This window comes from Haemaphysalis longicornis, unplaced genomic scaffold, assembly GCF_048455015.1.
Source record: "Haemaphysalis longicornis isolate Haplotype H1 unplaced genomic scaffold, Haemaphysalis longicornis Haplotype H1 scaffold_1, whole genome shotgun sequence".
Lineage (NCBI taxonomy): Eukaryota > Metazoa > Arthropoda > Arachnida > Ixodida > Ixodidae > Haemaphysalis > Haemaphysalis longicornis.
In genome coordinates, this window is record NW_027526203.1 from 40839863 (window position 1) to 40865258 (window position 25396).

The window sequence follows — 25396 nt, forward strand, 5'->3', positions numbered from 1 at the left end:
GCTTTAGGGTTTGCTAATTTCCATATTTGGGTTTCTTCTGCCTTTCTTAACAACATTTTTCTTTTGATAAGAAGCTGCATAACCAAAAGCAAAAAGCTTTTCTGTAAACCTTTGGTAGCTATATAATTGTTACAAAATATTTTATTCTAAATATGGCAGCTTAAACTTAGAATATTTGCATTTAAAAACAATAAAATAAGTTTAAATCGATCATTTGTTTAGCTGTTTTTACGCAAAACTGCACATGGGATGTGAAGTGCACCACAGGGAGGGCTCTGTATTAGCTTTAGCAAATTTGGGACGTTTAGATGCGCTAAAATCTCTACACATGCGAATTTTCACTTTCTGTATCCACCATAAAAATGGCTGCCAATTTAGACGGCGATCCTTAATAGTAGTTTACGTGCATTTTAAAATAATCTCAAACATTATACCCACAAAATTAATTTTTACAAGTTGTAGACATTGCGCGTTACACCTGACATTGGACTACACTGTCAAGAGCTTTGACATCTACAATGACCTCTACAAAGCAAGCTTATACTGGTAGAATGTTTCATACCATAATTACTGTGTGCTCAGACCTCACGTGTGAAGTATGGATACTGCTGCTTCAGCAAGAACCGAGGATGAGCACCCTTCCTGGTTCTTAAAAAAAATAACAGAGGAAATGCCTTAAGCAGGATTCTGAAACAGGGTTAAAAGAAACAAAAATGAACGAGAAATTCTTTCAAAACATGTAAAGCAATGCAAACAAATATTTATTTCAACTTCATTTCTACAAAGGACCACGTCATGAAGACTGGTGATGGGGTATTGGCTCAAAAAAAAAAGAGCAGAGAGCACTTATATAAATTCTACAGGGAGCCTTTGTAGCCAAAAATGTTTTGAGCACCTAAACTAATAACTGTTCAACAAACTCATAAACAATGTTTGAATGCATAAAAAACCAGTGGTAAACACAGGAAACAGTTAAAAGAGAATGACGGCGCAAGTTTGTCCCGTCGTTCTCTTCCGCGTCCTGGGTTTTCCTTTGGTTTTTCATCCATTCAAACATGTACCAGCTAGCCCAGTCCAATGCCTTGGTATCATAAAAATATGGATAGTAAATCCTTACAGAAAGTGGAAAAAAAAGAAAGTATGAAGTAGGTGGCAAAATTAAAACCACAGCAAATTGGTTGGCTTTTAATTTTAAATCATAATATAAAAAATAATGCCATGAAGGAAAGTGAGCAGCACATGAAGTACCATGTTGCTAGCCCGACATTCCACTTTGAAGCAAAATCTCCGCTTTCAACACTACATAGGCCCAACATTCAATGAGGCATTCCTTTCGGCACACAAAACATACCATAATTGTTAAAAAAACTACGAATTAGTTGAAAAAACCTGACCACAACAAATTGGAATTGGTGACTAAATACAGTTGCAGAAATACACAGCGACATCATATAAAAATATATGGTTCCCATACAAAGATCGATCATAACAAAAATTCAGGACTACATTTATCAGACTGGCATCAATGTGCAAAGCAGCTTAATGAAGGAAGACGGTCTTCACTTAAAACATGCTAATATTGAGAGATCATGTGCTTCCCTGCAAGTTGGGTGTGTAAACCTACTGACACCTTAACTAACCCGCCTAAATCATCACTTTATAGACATTGAGGAATTTTACGAATTGGTTTATTGTAGCGAGGTGTCTAGTTTATTTCCCTATTTTTCTTTGCATTTAGTGTCTAATATTTGATTTTACTTTAAAAAAATTTCAGTTTTGTTTTATTGCTCACCAGCCAACGATCTAAAATATCAGAGGCGCTTAAAACGTATGTTGGCATTTCCTTCTTGCATTGTAGTACTACGAATCATGACTATTACCATAAATTGTTCACAACTCGTAATATTTGGAAAGTATTCAGCCGAATAAAAATGTCATTTCAGAAGCATGCACAATCAAGAAGGCCTCAATGACTCTCACGACGGGGTCCACTTGTTTCTGTCACAAATAACCTGAATGCAGACACATTCCACCGAAGACGAAGGTAACATGCTCTCTTGGGTAATGAATATTTAAAAAGCCTTACGAGTAAATTTGCTGCTGAGCACGTGAAATTGTGGCATTAAAACAAAACATCCCCCTGCGACATCTTTCACTTGGAGGAGCGCTTGACCACAAACTTTAAGAAGCTGGAAAATGCTCCATGAGCCGCTCCAGCCAGCAGAAACGATGCAGGACACAAGTTGGTAGGCGGACTGTTGGCATCCTGCGATTGTGAAGATATTTCTGTTTAGTAGATGCTCTTCTTTTTTTACCATGGTTTATTTCACCTTTAACAAGCAGCTGAACTCCTAACATTACCATAATAAATGCTGCAATGCGGAACAGTTAGCAGGGTTACCTCAATTTTGCTTTTCTACGAATTAACACATGGAAGTAATCTGCGCACAACTGCAATAAAACTACAATTTTCACCTACTTCACTCCTAACATCAGCGTTTGACTGCTCAAGCACAAATACAGGTTAGACATGTGAACAATCTGCTAAACTTCTCCCCACAAACTGAACAATCAGGCATCAGAAATCGGCAAGGAAGGAGATGTCACCTTTAAATGGCACTTTTTTCGTTCAAAACATAAACAACACCTGGAAGCTTGAAGCCTGAGAGGGGGTCTTTCACGCTGACAATGTCAGAACATAGCTTGCTAGTGGGCACGTGCACGATGTGCACAATGTGTTTCTTGAAAATGCATGCAAAAGCTTGATTGATGTGTAGGGCGAGAATCGCAGCACGTTTTGACACAGGTCTTGTGGACGCTTCTTCCTGCTAATGTCAATGCGGATTCCTGCTAGTCGCCCTCTTCGCTTCTTTCTGAAGCCACAAGGACTGCATCAAAACGTGCAGCAATTACCTACGCCCCACACATCCTTGAAACTCTCGCACACATTTTCAAGAAACGCAGTGCATACATCGTGAATGTACCAACTAGCAAGCTGCGTTCTGACATTGTCAGCGTGAAAGACCCCCTCTCACGCTCCAAGCTTCCGGGTGTTGTTTATTAGATTCCATGCACTGAATGCAAATGAGTGTACATTGGCGAAACGGGCATTTCTGCACAGAAGATTAACGCAGCACTAAAACGAAGTAAACAAGGGCCATGCAAAAACTAGTGCAGTGGCAGAGCACCGTGAGAGGAAGGGACATGTGGTCGACTGGAACAAGGAGAAATTACTGATAACTGAGTGCAATCTATCTTCTCGATTACTGCTCGAGTCCCTCATCGTTCAGACGACGCCCAACATTATCAACATAATGGATCACAATCTGCACCATATCTATGCAAACTCATTGCGCCACGTAATGCCCAATATATAGCTTCGTTTTCCACGACACATGCTCACCGTGAACAAGCACCAAACCGTTAAATGGCTTTTTTGACTTGGTCAGTGACCTACGTTTCATCATTGCAATAATGCTTTTACCTGCCTACATAGCATTCCGTCAAGCACTGGACTACACTACATGAGCCACTGCTGTTCTTAACCTGCACCAGAGTATATAACCTTTCACTACTGCTATGAGATAGACCCATAAACGCACTTCAATATGGCCTTTAGTTCTTCGAAACATTATGTATAATTTCACCTTTATGTTGCACCTGCTACAGCAGCAGGTAATATACCAAAAACATGAAAAAAAACGGCGGTTTAACACACCAAAGCTACACTTGGGATATGAGGAGCACTGTAGGGGAAGGCTTCGAATTAATTTTGACCACCTGGGTACTCTTGTGCGCACCGAAATCTCAAAACATTGGCGTCTTTACGTGTTGCCTCCATCTGAAAAGCGGCCACACCAAGCGGTATCTAACCGACATTCGCCTCCACAGCACACCATCCTAGCCACTGCAGTGGGTTAAACATATGAAATAAAGCGAGTTTTGGAGTGAAAATAAAAATATTAATCACTCGTCTTATTTTCCGAATTGATCTACCTTTTGCAATCCACCATGCAATCCCCCCTCCCTTACTGGCCTACCAAAACACCTTTGTCTCGAAAGGTAATCAGGCTGTTGTTAATGAAGTAAGTATTTACAATTTGAGACTTGCCACCGTTAAAGTCATGCACTTTGTTTTAGAGATAAGCGACATTAGCCATTTGCAGCACCAGGAGTTAATTGTGTTAAGATCAGATTGAAAGCATTGACGGCAGTAGTTGAGAGAAATTGTGTGATAAATTACAACATCATCTGCAAATAGACCTACTTGGGAGGATATGCAACATGGAAGATAGACAGGACCAAGCAACCTGCCTAGGGGGACAACAAAGTGGCACGAGCAAAAGAAGTATATAGTTATTAGAAGTAAACTGCATTTGAGAAGAATGAAAATCTATCGCTCAAGTGAGGAAATAGGCTGAAGTTTGAGAAGTAGTCTGGAGTGCAATGCGATTGAATACTTTAGAAAAATCGAGAAAAACTACCGCAGTTTGTAAGCCTGCGTCAATGGATCAATGGAGATCGTGAACAAATCCTGAATGTTGTGTTTCTCAAGTAACCCTTGTAAAAACCGTGGTGATATTCGAATGTGATATTGTGATTTTATAAATAATTAGCGACCTGAGAGTGGATGAAATGTTCCCTGACCTTGCATATGGTGCTTGTTAGTGAAATGTAATGGTGAAGTACCGTCTCCTGATTTAAAGATCGGTTCTGCCTCGACTATCTTCCAAACATTGAGAATAGTGCCAGTCATGAGAGACTGCGAAAAAAGCGCTGTCGGAATTCTACAGACTGCGGGATGTACTTTTCGGTAGAGTATGAATAATACCCGTATGATCTGAAGTAGACTAGTTTGTATTGCAAGTTCTAAACCATATCGAAAGATCCTAAATGTTTGCTTGTCTTGATTACATACGAATACTTGCTTCAAAGTCAGTTCAATTTCTCTTCTTGCGTTTTAGTCATCGGCCCCAGATTCTCTTCAATGTCTCTGCTAAGCAATGACACGCTCCAAATGCACAGCACTGCTTCATGAACATGTTTCAAATAATCAGAGGCCACAGCACTGCTAACAGATATACATCATGGCAGGTTCCACAACATGCAATACCTAACCTGAAAGTACATAATCGGTGGGTGCACCGATATGGCAGCAGTGCCTGGACCGATGTGTCGAGCAAATGCGCTGACTTCTGAACGGGTGGTCCAAGCGGCCAGATGATGGATGAAGGAATGACCATTCCTGGCGGCAAAGCGTACGGAGCACCAACGAAAGGCCAGGCAGTACTTGGGTACAGCAGGTGCTGTGTCAGTTGGCCAAGGGAGGCCCTGGCAAAGCCTTTGAAACTGGACTGGAAGGCAGCCGACCCGGGACAGCCAGCAGCAGCACCTGCAGGTGCATAATCTGTGCGTGTGCTGACACTTGTTGAAATACAAGAAGAGCACACACAAAGCACGAATGCTTACATCAAGTAGATTTTTAATCGTTTAAAGACAGTAACCTGCACGGCACTAATAAGAACATTCCCGGAACACCCCAAGAGAAATTTAGGTCACAGTAAGAATGTATTTATTAGACCCGCAGGTACTGTGAGTGGGGTATGCATGATATATGCAAAGCTCACTGCTGAGCTAATTTGCATGGAACGCATGCTAGCAGCTCATCTGTATTCCTTGCTTTCAATCGGAACTGGTGTGTGATAGTTGAGGCTCCTCCATTTCAATGTCTGACTTGTATCTGCACGTTCAATTCTCCAATATAAATCGAGTTGAGTGAGTGCCTACAGCTTTCTTGTTAGTCTCTGTATGGCCTGCGGTTTTGCGAAAATAAAAACTTGCAAATTCGCTCAATTTTCTGCACTAATTTAAACAATACATCAGCTTTCTTGTTAGTCTCTGTATGGCCTGCGGTTTTGCAAAAATGAGAACTTGCGAATTCGCCCAATTTTCGGTACTAATTTAAACAATACATATGACTCTGATATCAAGCCCCAGACTTCCCGAGAGCTACTCTGACGGAATCGGCAGGCGCCTCGTAGGCGTTGAGAAATCTCACCCACTACCCCGAGACTATGCTAACTCCCTGCGAGGCCACATGCGCCCATTTCACCTTCAATTTGCACGTATGTGAATTCTATACCTCTATGAACTCTCAGACGGGCGTCGTCAAATTAGTGCCGGACTCGTGAAGCTCGGCAACGTCAGACGTCGCGAAATCGCCGTACTCGCTCGCTGGCGCGCGGCCCGAACTCTCTCACCGTTTCCTGCCCTTGCATACTATTTTCTCCCCCTTGCACTTTGTAAATTCTCATCTGTTTAACGCGGCCCCAACTCTTTCACCGTTTCCGGCCTTTGCATACTATTTTCTCCACCTTGCACTTTGTACATTCTCATCTGTTTAACTACACCTCCTGCGTCCTCATCTCTCGCCTGCTTTTCTTCCAGCACAACTCCGCCAGCACCCGTTCGACGCGTACGCTGTCGGGGCGCGTTGGCGAGCGAGTGCGGCAATTTCACGACGCTGTTGCCGAGCTTCACGAGAACGGCACGCATATCGCGGCCCGAAGACCGCGAGCGTACGGTCGCCGGTCTCGCGAGCGCAATAGCTGCGAAGCGCACTTCACGGAATTCGGGTAGGGGGGGAACAACACCTACGAGACGCGAGGCACGGAATCAAGTGTACGCTTTTTCAGATGCACTTCCAGGGAACCTCCTGTTCATGTTATTTCTTGATATACCGCGGGTATTCACGAAGGAGGACTAATCACAGCGTCATGCAACTCACGCGAAATTGCGACTGCGATCTGCAGCTGCAAATGCACTGTTTGAGAGACACATAAACAAACGCCCCGGTGTTAAAGAGCCTTGCGTGATGTGAAATTATTAGCAGCCGTGTACTACAGCGCGAGCATCGTAGCAAGGTCTAGCTTCAGCGTAAATTGATGCTGACTTCTGCGGAAACGGTGGACTGGGCGCCAAACAAGTATGTTAATCACGTAGGCTCTCAGAGCAAACGAGATGGGGGTCTAGAAAACCACTGACCCATAAACACCAGAACTCGTTCCAACAAAATACAGAATAATAAAAAAATGCGTACTCACCAGAGCAAAAACGATGTTTCCAACGTACAATTCTCCTTCACTGTCGTCTTCATCTCGCGGACACCAAACACGCTTTGTTCGGATGCGATGTCATCCACTTTTGACGCGCAGTATTTTATGCGGCGATGATCGTTCTTCCGCGGTTCCCATGTTCAACACACACGTCGGTTGGAAGGGTATACATCACGGTAATTGCACTATGCTTCACCTCATACACTGCATTGTTTCCTTTCCCCTTTTTCTTTTTCTTCTTTTTCTTGTCGGCGGACTCTTCGTCATATTCGACGCCCTCGATCTTGGGCTTATCCTCTTCGTTGGCCTTCTTGGCCTCTCCCTCCGGCTTGTCGGCTTCGTCGGCCTTTTTGGAGTCTTCCTCGGGCTTGTCAGCTTCTTCCTTTTGAAGCTCCGGCACCTGAACCTCTTGAGATTCACTTGTGCTCTCCTCTAGTTCAAACGAGTTCGCTCGAAATTTCTCTCGAAGATCTGTTAGTTGAGACTTTAGCAGCCGCATTTCTTCAGCAAATTTCGCTTCTCTCCTTCTGCTTTGTGCTAGTTCAAGGCGGAGTTGTTCAACCACTTCGGCCAGTTGGTCAACTCCAGACTGGTTCTCTGTAGTAGTTTGCCAGCATCGGAGGTGATCTTCGGTGAGAGTTAATTGGAGAGCAGAAATAGCATTTATTCCAAGGAGAGATCTTCCCTTTGGCACCACCTAAAATGAGAGGGGTTCCTGAATATTTTTAAACTGAACAGTCGCTGTGAAACATCCTGACACAGGTATGGTACGTCCCGAGTAATCTTTAATAATTCGGGGTGGAGCTTCAAGTGCTATGTGCGTAGCAAAGTGACGTTGAAACGGGGCCGTCGCCGACGCGACGGCCCCGAAGGGCGAAGCAGCAGACAAACGCCCGGTGGAAGAGTCAAGCCAAAAAAGAGAATAATTTATTCAATGACGTCATATATATACCCGGGGTTAGCCCCCTGGTGGTAAAATCCCCGAAACGCCGAGATGCGAAAACCCCGGATACTACATTCTCCTTCCCTTAAATTTCTTTTTTTGCAGTTCACCTTCCCCCCTTATAAAAAAAGAATAAAACGCGCAAATGACATTCCCATACTCTACACAAACAACTGACAGTTCACACAGCAGAGGTAATACTATTCACATGTCCCAAACTAACTAAATGTATTTCACGGTAATTGCACTGTGCTTCACCTCATACACTGCATTGTTTCTTTTCCCCTTTTTCTTTTTCTTCTTTTTCTTGTCGGCGGACTCGTCATATTCGACGCCCTCGATCTTGGGCTTATCCTCTTCGTTGCCTTCTCGACGCCTCCCTCAGGCTTGTCGACTTCGTCGGCCTTCTCGGTGCCTCCTTTGGCCTTATCGGCTTCTTTTCGTTTCTCGGCTTCTTTCAAGATCATGGGCTTTCTTTCTTCGTAGGCCTTCTCGACGCCTCCCTCAGGCTTGTCTGCTTCTTTCTCTTCAACCTCCTGAGCCTCACTTGTGCCCTCCTCAAGTTCATACGAGTTTGCTCGTAGTTGCTCTCGAAGATCTGCTAGTTGTGATTTTAGCTGTCGCATCTCTTCTGCCAGCTGGGATTCTCTAGTTTTGCTTTGTGCTAGCTCTGATACCAACAGGGAAAGTAAGTTGTCATTCACCTTGACATCAGAGTAGGATTCTTGGCGCGTTGGCGTCTCATGCACACCGAGCTGGTTGACGACGCCGACGTCCTGCTCGTCGTCGGGTGGGGCCTCGATGTTTCGCAACGGTGACCGGGTGTGTCGTTTCACACGAGGTGAAGACGGATGCATGGTTGCAGAACGCGGCGTACGGCAGGCATTCCTGAAGTGGCCGATTTTACCACACTGGAAGCACGTTTTCCCCAGAGCGGGGCACTGTTGAAACGGGTGCCACAACCTACCACAGCGGCCGCACGCCCAGAACGTGACGGTGGTGCACTTCTGTTTGTTGAGATTGTGGGGCGAAACTCACGACGTGGAAATCGGGTGGGGCGCCGTTGAAATTGAAGCGGTCGAGCTCGTTGAGTCCCGTCGTTCGCTTGAACTATTTCTTCTCTGGCTGCTCGATATCGTTGCAGCAGATCCTGGACTTGAGTTACGTTTTGTATGACTTCGATGGCTTTGTCAAACGTGAGTGCCGGGCCTTCTGTGAGCAGACGTTCCCTGGTGCGATCGGACGCAAGTCCCACGATGAGTTGATCCACTAGTGACGCGGCTTCATCGGAGCCGAAGTTGCATTGTCGACCAACGTATTGCAGACGGCGCGCGAAGTCGATCGCCGATTCCGTTTCTGCTTGACATAAACTTCGGAACTGTATGCGGCTCGCCCGCTGTGATGTCGAAACGTCAAAGTGAGCCGCGAGGCCCTGAACGAGATATTCATAGTCGTTGCCGGTGCTTGCGTCCGCCGGTCTGGCTGACTCGATTATGTGCACAATTCGATTCGCTTCTGCTCCCAAAAAGGTTTTCAAGAGGGCTGCTTTGCGCTGCGGAGCGAATTTTTCACAGCCTGCTGCAAGAAGATATGTTTCGAACGAGCGATGCCACTCGCGCCATGCGACGGCCGGCCTCCCCGGGTCCGGAAAAAATGGTTGCGGCTTCGCGGCTATGTCAGCCATCTTGACCCGATAATGAACGAAGTGGTGCCGCTTTACTTTCTTTTATGAAGTTTATATAATCCTGGCGCGAAAAATACTTGGTGCCAGTTGACGATATTTTGCAGTATTACCTGAAGGTTTCATGTCGCTGGACGTATTTGCTGCGTGTCGCTCGATGCACGTCGATTTCGGCAATATGCTGCTGGCCACCGTTTCCTCGCCGGTGTGGTCGTCCGCGTAGGCCTATCTCTCTATCGCTCTCGGCTGACTGTTTCAGCCCTCACTACTTGAAAATAAAACTTGCGGCCTTTTCGGCGGCTTACATGTTACTGCAGGAATGTCGAGCGCTTACATTTCGGACGGTTCTTGAGTCGACTGCGCCATTGTAGTGTCGCGTCGGCGACGGCCCCGAAGGGCGAAGCAGGAGACAAACGCCCGGTGGAAGAGTCAAGCCAAAAAAGAGAATAATTTATTCAATGACGTCATATATATACCCCGGGGTTAGCCCCCTGGTGGTAGAATCCCCGAAACGCCGAGATGCGAAAACCCCGGATACTACACTATGATTTAAGCTTGAAATAGATAAAACCAGGCCTCTCAAGCTCGGACGTTCCCTGTCTTCCCTATAGGCGGCGTAAAAATCGGCGGCCCACGTGACCAACCTACAGCGTAGTTTTCGACCATCAAGTCCACCAGACGGCGCAAGCGAAAGGTTACTTTTGGTATAGAATACAAAACATTCATTCCGTGACTCAAAGAGCCAACGCAGTTCCCTTACAATGTGTTGTTTAAAAATATTATTAACAAGTTCCGCATCAAACATCCGTTGAGCAAAAATGTACGCAAGTTTTTACGAACAGCCGACTGGTGCACCACCTCACTTCTGAATTCGCAACCACAAAGCCGACAATTCAAATTGAAACCGCTGCAACGGCCCACCGTTTCTATGTGCGCGGAGCACTGGTTTCGTGACTGTTATTGCTGTTATGTGCTTTTGCGTCCATCAGTTGTTGAGAGGACTGGCAAAACACGGGAATTGAGTGTTTGTGGAGTGACAACTGCGGGAAATTCTGCATCGAAAGACAGCTGTCGAGGCCAGAATATTTGATTCTTCCAACAAATGGTGAGTGTTATGCACTGCGCTAGAAAGACTGTGCAAACAAAACCGTTGTCGTCGTCAATACCTCATTTGTGCATGACTTCCGCTGGAATATTGTCTTATTACTCTCAACTGTTCTGGCCCCTCTCGAACATTTCTGACTATCTAGAACCCGAAAAGTTGTGGACGCATTTGCCTCAACAGGTATGGCATTATTTCGGATGGAACTTTTGAGGCTACCAAAACACAGTAATCCCCCCCCCCCCCCGAGGTTTACCTAACTGTTGCCTTTCTGCTTTGACGCGTTAGTGAGCAGATAGTCAACAGCGCTTTGCTACAACTAAAGTTTGCCTTCATAGAGACGTGGTAATGCGAGTTAGGTTATATTAGCATGCCTTGTGACAGATGATGCTTGCGTCATGGTTAATACGCGTGAACTCAAGAATACTGCGTCATTTTTTTTTTCAGAGGTCGGTGTTCATTTAGGCATTCTGGCTGAACCTTCAAAATTGTCGCCGCACGCAACAACTGCACCAAGGACTGGCAGGCCATTTCAACTCTTCGTGCTTGACTGATATGACAGCCATGCGCCCGACTGGTGTGTTTATGTATATTTACTTCCACTTATATTTGTTTCTCTGAATTTGTGACATGATTCTCTTAACTATTCGTTCTTCCAATTTAATTTAAATTTTTCATTCATTCCTTGATTTTTTTTGCAGATACAACCAAACAACAAGGAAGCACACACCGGAAGGCGACCAGATCAAGTTCTCAGCACGAGCAAATGTATTATGTTGCCTGTAGATAAATGTTGCAAAGTGCCAGGTATTTTCACCAAATGTTAAAAAGAAGGTCAGCATATATCAATGCGTTCATACATGCGATGTGCATATTTCTGAGTATGAATGGAATAGTTGTTCAATTCAAGAACGCGATATTCGGTGTCTAAAAATATTTAACTTCGGGCGAGTATTCTGTATACTGCAAATATTGACACGCATGAAAATGTGTGATGTGATATTATTATCTAGCTAGCCACTAAGCTCACTCTAGCCCCGAAATTCAACGTTTATTAATAAATCACGATGTGTACACATTGGCAAATGTAAGGAAGCAAATGCGGGTTCTAGTTTACTTTCTTCCATTCCCTTTCACTGCTGCTCAAGAGTACTTCACTTTCTCTGTACATTTACAACACTTCGCACAAAAAAATTGCTGTAAGACCAACTGTACAGCTCCTGTTCGCGTAAAGCAAGTTCGTGCAAGAAGCTGAGAGGAAGTAAGCTTTATTGGAGCAGCTCATTTCTGATAGATACTATGATTCTATGGTCTGGTGATCGAGTAGGTGTCTCCTTTAATAGCGCTGTGTGGACCTTGCAGGTGGACTTTAAACCTTTGTACACAAAGAAATGTGAGGGGTCAGAGTTTGTCTTGGAGGTCTGGAGATGTAGTAGCCCGGGTCATCTAGAAACAGGGATAAGCTTGTGGCAAAAGTGAAGAATGAGGAGGTGTGGGGCTTTGTACCTCTAGGGCAGATTGCTTTAGCGAGTTGGATGGATTGCCTGCGAATACCTCGCAAGGGCTTTTTGTATCAAATATAACAAGAGAGGCCACTGCTACACTCAGTAAGCGTGTGAAAATCCCAGTTCCCTCCAGGGCGCAATTTTACATGTAGCCACCGACTGCAAATTGTTGGACAAGTGGGTGAAAACTGTTCAATCAATGCACCATGATGTCACTCCCAAAAATAGTGCACGCAGGCAGGTCTTGTTCTAAATTGTAAGGAATGGAAGATAGTAGATACTATTGGTTGAACCTACAAGGAGACTAAGAACTTTAAGTCGTGTACCGAACTGTGCAGTGCAGTCCATGCATTGCAGCGTCAAATCGTATTTGTAAGTCTTGCTTACTGATGTGCATGGTTTTTTCACATTTATCAATCACTGAAGCATAAAAGTGCTTTTTAAAATTTTACTGTCAATACAGTGTCAGGCCATCCACATTACTACTGGCAAAATTCAACATTTCAGTTCATTTATTTACACCTGAAAGGGCATTACATAAGGGGAGGGGGGGGGGGGGGGGCTCTTGGCCGAAGAATAGCTAACGTCGCAACGCACACTAAAAAATAAGACGATGAGAACAAAAAGAATACAAGATTAACAAGGTGAAATTCAACTTGCAGCAAACGGTGTTAATCAGGGTAATGGAACCAACAATGTGGCTCTTCGATGTGCAAGTGCGAGTCAACACAGGGTGTGTAATACGTTATTGTGCAGCTGGGTTCTGAAATCATATTTATCCTCTCTTGCTTATGGAAATTAAATTTCATGTCGCATTTTTACTGTGTAAATATGAAGATAAAATTATTTAGACCGAACATGTTTAATTACATTCTATATGTCATCAGCAAGTGAAATATCTCATTCATGAGTATTAATTACCGCACATGATTCGTAACCACCCTAGAGCGTAATAAACAGCTGTTACCACCGTTATGTACATCCTATTGTTGAACGGTAAAGCTACTGTTTATGCCAGCATCAAGTATAATAATGGGGCATGCAAAAAGCATTACTCTAATTAAACTAGTTAACAATTAACTACTTAGCAATTTTCCCGCAACATAGCATATCGGAGTACTTTTAAAATTTTCAGTGTTGGTAAAAAAAGTCAGATAAATATTTTTAACGCCGTAGGTGTTTTTTTCTTTTTCTTTAAACTTGTGATGCTGCTTAGCGCGTGCTTGGGGCCTGCCGCACCCCCCAAAGAGATAGAGAAAAAAACGCCGTGCCTCAGACACTCGCTCACGGATTTTAGTTCCATTGCTACGTTCAAATTTAGATATGTTCGCAGTAAGCGATTGAGTTCGCAATAACTATCGCTTTATTCCGAGAGAAGTTCCAAGCGTCTGTATCCTTCGTAACTTGTTGCGACGTCCAAAAAGAAAAAAAAGATACGGGCAGCAGAATATTGGAAGCAATGTGTGCCCTTCCTTCGAAATCTTAGCGCAAGTAAACGAGTTGTTATGGCAAAAAAAAAAAAATGTTGTCACGAAAGCGACGTACAATTGCAGCGATCGAAATGAAATGATGTCCTGGCCTCTGTAAACTTGCGGATGTCAATAAACGATTTGTTCTCACTTGCTGCTCACTGGTCTGTGCCAGTCGAGGCCATCTGGTCACCTGGCGTAACATCACTTCACTAGCGCGGCGCAAGTAAACACGCGGCCAGCGTGCCAGCCAGGAACCAGCAGGAGCAGCAAGCCGGCGGCCGCCGTGCGAGGGCAGCCATGTTATTAAGGAGCTCAAGCGGCCTGTGCAAAAAGCATCCGCCATGTTTACAAAGCCTTGTTTACAGCGCCATCAAGCGGGCTTTCTGGGTAGTTCACGACGCCGCCAATACGCTTTTTCTCGCACTACAGGCAAAGCTAGACCTATGCTTCTCTAAAATCATCCCTGTTCTGTGATAAAACTGATCAAATCACGCCAGCAACCACTCGGCACAAAACGCTATGAAAAAACACACAAAAAGTGAGAGATAGTTGCCAGACTTCAAATGCATCACCTTTATGTTTGACGAAAATTGTGTTAAAACTGTAATATTGGTAATTATCTTTCTGCTTTCAGAGTATGAAATATGTTTATAACTTAAATTTAAGGTTTTTAAACGCAAAAGTAAATACACATAAAGTAACTGACATATATACTGATATTGCAAAGATGTTTTGAGGTTCGTTTTGGTTTCGTTTTCACAGCGGGCTTCTCAAGAGAGAAGGTGCGAGAAAACGAGCTATTTTGGGTTTAGGAAGAGGGTGGTAAATGTCGGCGTGATATAAAGCAAGGAACAGGCGCTTAACCTGGTCGTAAAAAAAAGCTAATGAAACCCTCACCAAAAAAAAAAGCGAGGTTCGACGAGGAATCGAACCATTGACCTACAAAACAGTAAACGGACGCGTTAACAGTCAGCTATTTCGCTTTTTTTCTTTATTGCCTGCCTTGGCACATACAGAACACAGACATTCATTCACAGACAGCCATCAACCTGACGTTGGTTGACGTCATGTGTTTAAAAGTCCCTTAGGTGTACCAACGATTCCATGTCTGGAATACATTCGGGCGGATTCGACACATATTTTTTATTTTCCACGTATTAACTCATTGCCTCTCTAAAATACTGTCTCGCGCTTCGCGCATCGATGTCAGAGTACCTTGCGGCCATTCTTGCTTTCCAAATAGAGCTCAATCCAACAAGCATGATCACGTCCTAAGGCATACCATCCTCGCTTTCAACAGGCAAGTACCGTATACATTCAGCATCCACAGGCAGATCCTTTTTTAAAGTTCGTTGGAGCACATCCCACAGGAACACAGCATCCCAATAATCGATGAATACATACTCAATAGTTTGACCTTTTTTGCATATTATACAGTCAATTCCCCATGGAACGAACAAGTCTTTTTCTGCCATCCACGTCTTAACAGAAAGGGTTCCAGTATGCAGCTTGAAGAAAAACGTCTTTACGCTAGGGGGTACCTGCATACGCTTAACTCTTTTAAGCACATCTTGAGCCCTACCTACTCTATACATCAACCGGTACATTGGTTCAGGGAGGACTACATCACACACGTCTTTATAGAACTTTTTCCTATTTACTTGACACAAGTATTCCCAAGAAAATCGAACAGCCAAGAAACGGCATGACAGTACAACTTCTCTCATAAACCCATGTAGGCCGCCAGGTATAACATTGGACGTGACTATAATATCCGGTAACGCTCTACCCAAGCGCAATTGACAGATAGTTCTTAACGTTGGATCCTTAACATCGCGGAGAAACAAGAAACGGTTTACAATTTGACGTACAAACAAGTGTGCTGGTCCCAAACCTCCGTCCCTGACCCTACGAAACAGGTTTGTCCGGCTTGTCCGTTCCCAGTTTCACCCCCATATAAACACAGCGAATACACCGTGCAGTCTTTGAACATTTGCTCGGGAACAGCGAAGAACCTGAAGGACATACCACAGTCTGCTTACAAAAAATAAGTTGCACACAGTCGTTCTTGAAAATATTGATAAGCTCCACCCTTTCCACTTTTCTGCCCTTTCTTTCATTACTTCGGCTTCCTTCCTCCAATACGGATCGCTGTCTTTATAAAATTCCAAAGGCACACCTAAGTACTTTGCCGGTGTGCTGACCCAATTCATGTTAGCGAAGATGCTAGGGGTTGATGGCCAGTTTCCATGCCAAAACCCCAGGCATTTTTTCCAGTTTACGGCACTCCCATTCGCCTCACAGGATCGTTTGACGATTTCCACTACGCATTGATGCTTTCGACATCTGAACAAAAAACAGCAATATCGTCCGCATAGGCTAAGAGTTTAACTTCTGCCCCATGCAGCCGAAATCCGTGTACGCTGTCGCTACGTATAATGCTTAAACAAAGTGTTTCAATGTAGAGACAAAAAAGTAACGGGCTAAGTGGGCATCCCTGGCGTACGGAGCTCTGTACTTCTATGCTTTCTCGCAAACCTTATTTACTATTAGCAGCGTCTTGCAACACCTGTACGTCATGGCCACACCTTCCCGAATAACAGAGCCAACATTCACATAGTCTAAAATGCAAAGCAATATTTCGTGGGGAACTCAGTCGAATGCTTTTTCTAAGTCAAGTTGAAGCATCGCTACGTTGGTTCCTGTTGCATCGCAGCATTCCAACACACAACGGGCTGTGTGGATATTCGTGGAGATTGTGTGCCCCCTAATACCACACGTTTGGTGTGGTCCCACAAGTTCTGTCATTACTGTTTGGAGCCTTTTAGCTAGTATCTTCATGAATATTTTATAGTCAACATTGGTTAAACTGATTGGCCTATATGATGTGGACTGACGCAGCATTGCGGGGCCCTCGGTTTTAGGAATAAGAACTGTGTGTGAAACGGTAAAAGACGTTGGCACAACATTAATATCGTAAGCCTCATTGTACATATCTGTCAAAATTGGCGCCAATTCATTTCTTAAGGCCTTGTCAAAGGCTGCACTGAGGCCGCCAGGCCCAGGTGGCTTTCCAGGGTTCAGATAATTAATTGCATTCGTAGCCTCCTTTATTGAAATTGGGAGTTCTAACCGTTCTTTTGTTTCACCCCTAAGTCTGGGCAAAAGATGAAGGTAATCGTTTTTGAAGCGCTCAACATCAACTGGGCTATATGCGGACAATTTTTTTGTAGTGTTGGAGAAAGCAGTTTTCTGTTTCGTATTTATCATTTGTAACAACACCTTGCCATTCAACTTCAGCAATGTGATTTCGACGCGCATGCCACTTTTCGGTGCCAAGCGCTCTCTTTGTCGGCGCTTCATCGGCGATAATTCTTTCGGCCCTTGCCCGTACCATCGCTCCGCGATAGCGCTCAGTCTCGAATGCATCTAGCTTCTGTTTCACTGCTCGTATCTCGGCCGTGAACTCGCCTGGCATTCGGCACTCTTCCCGCGTTAACTTTTTCTAGATTCTCGCGCAAAATAGTTTCTTTAATTTTCTCCTCTCTTTTTATTGCTACCGATCGTTCTACCGCGTCGATTTTAGTTTGCTCTTTGAACGTTTCCCATTTCTCGCCGGGCGTTATTTTGTTGTAAGCGTTATGTTTTTCTATACGCATCATTAAGTTGCTACTCAAGACTTCATCCTCTAATAATTTATAATTCATCTTCCACAGATCCCAATTAAATTTTTTGTCTTGCTTGTTCGAACCTTTTATCGAAAATGCGACCAGACAATGGTCACTAAACGTGACCGGCCGCACACAAAAATCCTGACACAACGGCCCCAAGTCGAGCGTGACGTACGCTCTGTCTAGTCTGGCATGACTGGCCGCCTGAAAATGCGTGAATGTGACCGCTCGCCCACCCTCAAGACACTCGGCAACGTCTTCCAACGCAAAGTCATTTACTATATCCCCAAGTGCTGAAGTGCTTGCGTCTCTGTAGGCTGTAGCGCTTGTTTTATCACCGGCGGCTAGCACGCAATTAAAATCCCCTAGCACGATGAGTACCTTGTCGCTGTCACAGTACTGGCGCATGCCCTCAAAAAATGTTTTTCTTTCGTTTACCGTGTTCGCGGCGTACACGCATATAATCCTCCATTCCAAACCAGAGAGCGAGAAATCGCAAACCACAAGCCTCCCTGAATGACAAGTCTCCACCTCATTGACCTGAACACCTACACTTTGGCGCACAAACAACACACAGCCCGCTGACACTCCGACTGCGTGGCTTACAACAGCGTTATAGTGCGTTGTAAAGCGGCGCACCATACTGTCAGTCTGTTCATCACCATCGACCTTAGTTTCTTGAACCGCCAATACGTCAAGGTCAAGTTCATTAGCGAGGTGGTATAGCTGGTTTTGCTTCTTTTTTGTGCTTACCCCTCGCACGTTTAAAGTTGCAATTCGCAATCTTCTAATTAGCTTCGTGGTCGATTAGTGAAGAGAAGGCGACAGCGTGGCGCTTACCATTGCATTGCAGCGCGCCGTTCGGGTGATGGTACAGGGAGTCAAGTCCGTCGATTTCCGTTCATACTTCTTTCGGGAGAAACGCTCGGAGCAGGCCGCAACAAAGACCGCCGTAAAGCAGGCGCCTTTGTGGGCGGCTCAGCGGCCACGCTCCGAGCGGTGTCAGTGGCGCCTAAAACAACTCTATACTTACGAAAGTTGTCAACGAGTCTAGTGTCTAGTTTGTGTCTAGTTTATGCTGCATTTTGGAAATTCTGGCTGTCCTAACGCTTGTTTCTGAAGCACCGGTCTTGCAGACGAGCCCGCATTGCTAGCGCTGCAAGCGATTGAGCCAAAGCTCCCTTATTTGACTCAAGAAAAGCTATCGCAGTCAACCCAACCTTTTCTGCGCAAGCCACGGTAGCCACGAAATAAATGGAACGTGCCGTTAGAATTATGGCGTTGATGACGCTTGTTGGTCCGGCACCGTCTTGCAGACAAGCAACGTCGCGCTAATACTACAAGCGATGCCACTCCTGGCTTGTCAGGCACCAGGGCCGTACCCAGAAATTTTAAATGCAGAGCATTTCAGTAACTCACGATGTCACGCGCGTTGACGTCCGTCGTAGTCCGCACCGTCGTTGTCCGCACCCCTCCCCCTACACTATACAAAAAAATACTATCCGGCGCCTGGTTTCGATCCCTCGACCCTGCGGGCGGAACGCAATGTGCATGGTGCTCTACCCACTGCTTCACAAAGCCGACACAGAATGGGAGGCTACGAACGCGCCTTATATCCTTTACTCATTCAAACTACGTCAAGAAGCTGCTGATACAACGCATTTACTCGAGTACCCCTTGCGGGTATATGGGCCCAATTTTTTTTTCGGGGGTGGTTATGAATTTTGGGAGGACGGTAGTTTTGCTGAAAGCAACAGTAAGTATTGTTTACGTGCTGCCTGGAAAAGATTTCGGGAGGGGTTCAAACCCTCCGGGTACAGCCCTGTCGGGCGCATAAAACACGTCGTGTAAAACGACTGCTAACAGTGCGAAAACCTCTGAGCTTGTAACAAGTGGGGATTATTAGAAAGCGACCGAAGCACGCGGTGGCGGCAACGTTCTAGGTACAGCAAACAGGTAGGCAGAACAGCAGCAACGAGCGAAAATGATTTAATTTACACGACCGCCCCCGTCGGCCTGCGCAAAAAAGGAAGACAGAACCCCTGCATACACGCCCTCGAAGAAAGCTGTACAGCCGATTCAGTTTGTTGTGGACGAAGAGCAACCGAGGCTGCAGCAACAAACGATTGTGCTTGCCGTGGTATGAGCCAAAGCATATCTTCACATCGTTATGTTATCGTCCGTCTGACTGTTACTTATTGAAGGGAAAATTCAGAACACAAACGTTGACATCTAGCGTCTCTGCCAGACATAGACATTGCTGTTTAGGCCCTAAAAAGCACCTTCAGGGTGCTTGTCGGTTCTGTCTGATGGCGCGCTCGCGCCGCTGATTACGAACAAGGCGTCTGTTGGCGTTCACTGGTTGTGTTGGCAAGCCGGTAAATGCCATTACGGTTAAACTCCCTGTTGGAACAGTACGCTCTTTAAACGATAGAGTACCGACAGAGCTTCTTATTGGCCCCACAAACGCCATCAAGGTTAAACTCCCTGTTGGAAGACTAGGCTATTGGAACGATAGAGTGCCGACAGAACTTCTTATTGGCCCCACAGGCGTGCTGTCAGCCCAACAAGAAAGTCTTGTTGAACTTTTTGTCCGGGGCATAATAATACGGAAACAAATTCTTAGGTAAATTCAATTTCGTTGAAGACACCAATGCCTAGCGTAAAAGTTTTATTTATAGGACTACAAGAGGCATTTTGTAGCCTTCCCTTCCCGTGCACCCAGACATCGAAACGAACCTTGCGATACACTCGAATAAGTAGATTAGTGCGGAGTGGAATTGAAGCGTTTAGCACGTTTTCTGCAATTTACGAACAGCAATTTTAGAGCCTTTCCCCTGGTCTAGAGTTCATATTTAAACCTCTCAACGGGAGGTGAAATAGTGCAATGTGCGGTTTAAACATTCAGCCTGTTTTTGTGCAATTTTGCATGCTGGCATTCACACACCGTTCTTTTAGGCACCCTAACGATAGGGTGCCATGGTAACACCCCAATCGAGAAGAAATACTTTTTAGCACCCCTTTAATGGTCGTAGCACCCTTTGAAACTGTTGATTACACCCCTGAATTTTGGCACCCTCGATATGGGGTGCCCGAGCAATAATTGGGCGCTTGAAAGGTGCGAAAAGGGTGCAAAATGTTCAGTACACCCTTTTAGCACCTTAAAGGGCGTAAAAATGTTAAGTGTTACACCCCTTAATTTGTGGCACGCTCATGATTGGGTGCCGGAGCAATGTTTTGGTCCCTAAAGGTGCAAAAAGGGTGCAAAATGTTTAGTGCACCCTTTCAGCACCTTAAAGGGTGTTAAAAAGTTTAGTATGTTCTTGAACTACAGGCCGCGAGCTACGCAGTTCGCACTACACTCTTCCGGGAATGGGGTAGGATGGTAGGGGAATAGCCTCACACGGTGATCGGTGGTGCATGGCGTCTGGAAAGAAAGGCATTTGTTGAGATATTCGGTGCGGGATTGTGATAAGAATGGGGTGGTTAAAGCATGTTTGGTTTGAGGTCTGCGCCGAAGGGGCGCGTCTTGAACATTGGCAGACGGGTGAGGTGGATGATAGAGGAGGCGGCTACGTCGGAAGTGGTACAGAATTTCAGTGTGGCAAGTAGAACGTGTTGAATGAGAGTGAGTAAGGCCAAGTCGTCCACGCTCGACTGGAACGCCCGGGAAATGCCGTGAGCCGTCTCAATCCATGGTAGGGGGCGTGTCCTGGAGTCCTTACGATTCCGCTGTATTGGAGCGCTTAAACTGTTTGAAGAAGCTTGATGGCGGGGAGGACATTACGGCAAGCGTGCTGACAATTTGTGATGACCGTGACGTAGCCGCCCGGGGCTGTGGTGGCTGCAAGCAACGCGGTGGCGGCCTCTTCAGTAGTGGCGGTGGTGGCATGAGCGAGGGCGGCCTCTTCAGTAGTGGCGGTGATGGCATGAGTGAGGGCGGCGGATGTTTGCAGTGATGTATGGGAGTGGAAAGGAAGAAAGACATTATTTCGTCCTTCGGGATCAGGTATTGGGGGTAGAGGAGACCCAGAGACCCGCCGCGACCTTTAGGGCACGGCAGGTGGAGAGGACTTGACCCAACTCCCCCGTGTGACGCAGCATCTGCTCCCAGAGGTGAGGGCAGGGAAGGAGGGGGTGGGGGTCGGCGGGGAAATGGAAGCGGGAATGATAGTAAGTGTCAAGTGCCCCACAGGCTGGACCGGGAGGGGTTGAAAAAGGGTGTGGATAAGTGTGTATCAATTGTGTTCTGTGTGGAAAGTGTTTGTAATATGCGAAGCACGTGGGCTGCCTCCGGGGGGAAGTGTGGGTGCGGGTGTGCGTATTCGCGGCGGATGAGGCGGCATTGAAGGGGGGAGGTTCCCTTGCCTGCAGAGGGGTCTAGTGTAGGCGTAGTGAAAATAGCGACTCGGTCAATAAGTTCACGAGCACGTACGTGGACCACTTCATTAGCGCCTACGCCTTTGTGGCTGGTGTCCCCAACAGGGCCACGATGTCGGATGGAAGATTTTCGGAGAGAATTCGCAATGCCGCGGGAGAGGTGTTACCGCAAATAAAATTACGGATGGCCTGCTCAGAGCCAGATAGGACGAGTTCAGGGGTCGAGCGCTGGGTAAGCGCAACGGCAGTGGCTGCATCCTCCGCCGTGGTTCTGTTGGTGGTTTGGATGGTAGCCGCCGTGACTTTCAGTGTTGTGTAGGCAACAGCAGCTACACAGTGTGAGGTATCTGAGCACCTGCACACTGTGTCCTGTTCCGTGAACCTGTCCAGTTCTGTGATGTTGTGGTGTTTGATGGAGATTTGTGTAATGAGCTGCGGGTTTTTGGTAACGTATTGCCTAACATGCTGGAGGGTGAGTGGTGGTAATCTCTTGGGTGTGAGGGTGCGGCCTGAGAGGGTAATTTGCTGTGTGGGGTACTGGGATGTGGGGTACTGATTTTGAGGTAAGGTATGTGCTTATGATTTAGTGATCGCTGCCAGTTGTGTCTGTGGTCCTGAAGGTGTGATGGGGGAGCTGTCTGGTGCTAATGGGGAGGTCAGGAGTGGTACCGCGCTGGGCACTGTTGCGAATGCGTGTGGGGGAGGAAGGGTCGGTTTGGAGTGTGAAGGATGGGAGTGGGTAAGTTTTGAGAATAGACGACCTTTACGAGTTGTGTGAAAGTAGCCCCACTCGACATTGGGGGCGCTGATGTCAGCTACAATTGTGAGAAGTTCACGTTGAGCGATATAAAGGATTTGGTGAAAGATGTATTTGAAGGACATGTGTTAGGATTTAGGGGTGCTATAGTTGTCGAGAATGTGCAGGCGTGTAACGGAGGATTTGGGAAGCTGGAGAGTAGTGAGTATGTGTGAGATTGCTGAGGTGAAAGCTTGATGCTGGGTGGCAACATTGCGAGGTCTGAAGGTGGCTATCTGGGGGAAATCCGAAGGGGGCTGAGAAGCATAGGCTTTTAGCTTGGGTGAGTGGTATGTTGCGTGTAGTGCTAGGAGGACGGGGGTTGGGTGCGGCGGAAATGCTTGTTTGGAGGTTTGCGCTTATAGTTCGAAAAAACGGGAATTCTACTGCCAGACGTGTTGAGGCTTAGAGGTTCGCGTCATTTTCGGGATTGGAGGTAGGGTGCAGCGTATGAGCTCCGCTTGTGTTCGCCAACGATTCGTAACATCAGTTTATTGCGGGCGCGGTTCTTTCTCGATGGATTGTTTTAGGCGGGTAATACCCTCCCTGCTTGAGGACAAAACCGCCACCCCGTTGTTCGTAACATTAAGGCCTACGTGTAGTAACCCCAGTTGTTACGGGTTGAAATGTGTGGTCACAAATTTTGCTATGGTGTTCTTGTTTGCACCTCCGAGGTTTGTTCCGTTCATAACCAATGCGGTCATCGGTCTGGGGGTGTGTGGTTGTTTTTGTGATTGTGGATGATGTTTGAGTTGGTTTCCGCAGGTGTTCGCATGGGTGGGTTGGGTTGTGGGGCTTTGGATTGGTGGCAGTACAAGGGATTGGGAATGTGAGTATTGGAAAGGAAGAAGCGTTTGGCTACGTGGTAGTGGCTCAAATACCAAGAGATTGGGTGTGGTTGTTTGGGTGGCAGGGAGGTGAGTCGTAAAGTGAAATGAATGGAGTGGGTGCGGCGATTCTGGTGATTTCGGGGTGCCATGGCAGGAGTGGGGAGTAGGGGTTGGGTTCGGAGGAGAGTCTGAGGACGGGGTTGAATAGAGTATTCGTGTGGTAGAGAAACATGTGGGTGGGCTTGAGAGGGACCTCGTGAATGGGTTGGGAGAGTGGGCGGTTGGGACAACAGTGGTTCATGAGGGGTTGGGAGAGGAACGAGTAGTAGTCCGTCCTCACTACGTCCTCACTACGTGGCCTTAAAATTCCGCCATTCGTAAGGAGAAACCCAACAGGGTGCTTTTTGTCTTTTGGAACGCATCCAACTGGAGTTTACTTGTCTGTTCCGTGGGGCCATCCCGCTGAGCCGAAATCAGTTGCTCTCATGAACTCCGTATCGTAGCGGATGGCGGCGTCTAGTACAGAATCACGTGGTTTTGTGCCCTTATAATACGCTGCGTAACTGGTGTGAGAGGGTGTAGGTTTAAGGGTTCTTTGTACCTCAGTCAAGAATAGATGCGGGATGTTGGGTATTCTTGGTTAATTGGAGCTGTAAGAAGTGGCGGTGTGGTGGGTCTTAATCTCGGATGAGGGTTTCCAGTTTTTTTCGGTTGAATGCGGGATGAGGACGCGCGGCATTCAAAGGGGTTTGTGGGGTTGGTGAACGTGAGGGAGAATTTGATGAAGAGGACGACAGAGTTTTTGGAACCGTTTATTCGGGGTCAGGCTCAGTTGAGTGTCCTGACGAGGAGTTGGTGTTGAAGCCCGTCTGGTCGGTATCGACATCTCAGTCCGTGGTCTCAGGGTCCGTACTAGAGCTCTGAATCGTGCGCTGGCCTCGAAACGAGGACCTTGAGTGTGCTCTGGGCATTTGTTGAGTGGTCAACTCAGAGGCCACGGGTTTGCGCACTTCTAGCGTGGCCTCGGTTCATGTGTGTTGGTCGGGGTTAGAGAAGGAGGTTCAGGAGAGAGGGGGCAGGGGAAAAGTTGTGGGGCGGATGTTTTGGTGGTGTTTGTTGCAATGTGATTTTTCTGCCGCATTTGGTTTGGTGATGTTGTGGCAATATGGCTCAAGACCCTGCTTTCCAAAGTGCTGGCTTGATGGCTTGAGTGCCGAGAACTCGTTTTGGGGGTTGCTGTCTGGCAATGGTGGATAGGCCAATGTTCTCTGGTGGAGACTTGACGGGATAAGGGCCCTACCTGATGGCTGTAGTGCCAGGAAGTGCTGTTCGTAATGGATTACAGCGAACTTGGTGAGGTCTTACCACAGCATGTATGACCAAGAAAAGCTCAAGTTGTAGTGAGGGCTGAAATTACGGGAAAAATATCTGACTTGCTTATATAAAGTATAATTTAGCGGATAGTGGGTCTCTGTGTTCACCATGGTCTCGAAGTTAGCGCTCCGCTACGCTTTTTGATCTTAGTTATTGCGGGCCGCGTTAGCACCCCGAGCTGGGTCCGCAACACTCTGGATGCTGTTTCCCAATTTTCAAAATCCGGTCAAAAATGAATATCTGCGCTGTTTAGTGGCCGATTGTTGATCTTGGGGTTCACAGATTTTGACTAAATGACGAGGATTGCATTTTTAATATTTTGCGCAGCTAGTTTTTGAAAGTTAGGTTTCAGCCAACCACGTGTTTTTCCAAGGTTTGAACTGGAGTATTGGGGTGAAAAAAAGATCGCACGATGGCGTGAGGATTGTAGTAATGTCCTTCGTTTCTTTCTGCGTTAGTATTTTCGGAAGTTATAGCGTAAAGTTAATTCTAGCGTTAGCTCCTTAGGCGAGCTTTGACAAAAAGTT

The 25396-nt window shown here is 46.2% G+C and overlaps 1 protein-coding gene and 1 long non-coding RNA gene across 2 annotated transcripts in view; both read right to left on the bottom strand.

Moving 5' to 3' along the window:
- The window catches only part of LOC144176020 (tachykinin-like peptides receptor 86C), an 833985-nt gene that overhangs the window by 149749 nt on the left and 658840 nt on the right, over positions 1-25396 (bottom strand). The gene's annotated exons all lie outside the window — the stretch shown is intronic.
- On the bottom strand, positions 1970-7182 carry LOC144176028 (uncharacterized). The gene is made up of 3 exons (XR_013323754.1): positions 7104-7182; positions 5119-5392; positions 1970-2266 (listed from the first exon to the last, which is right to left on the bottom strand). It is a non-coding gene; the product is annotated as an uncharacterized LOC144176028 (long non-coding RNA).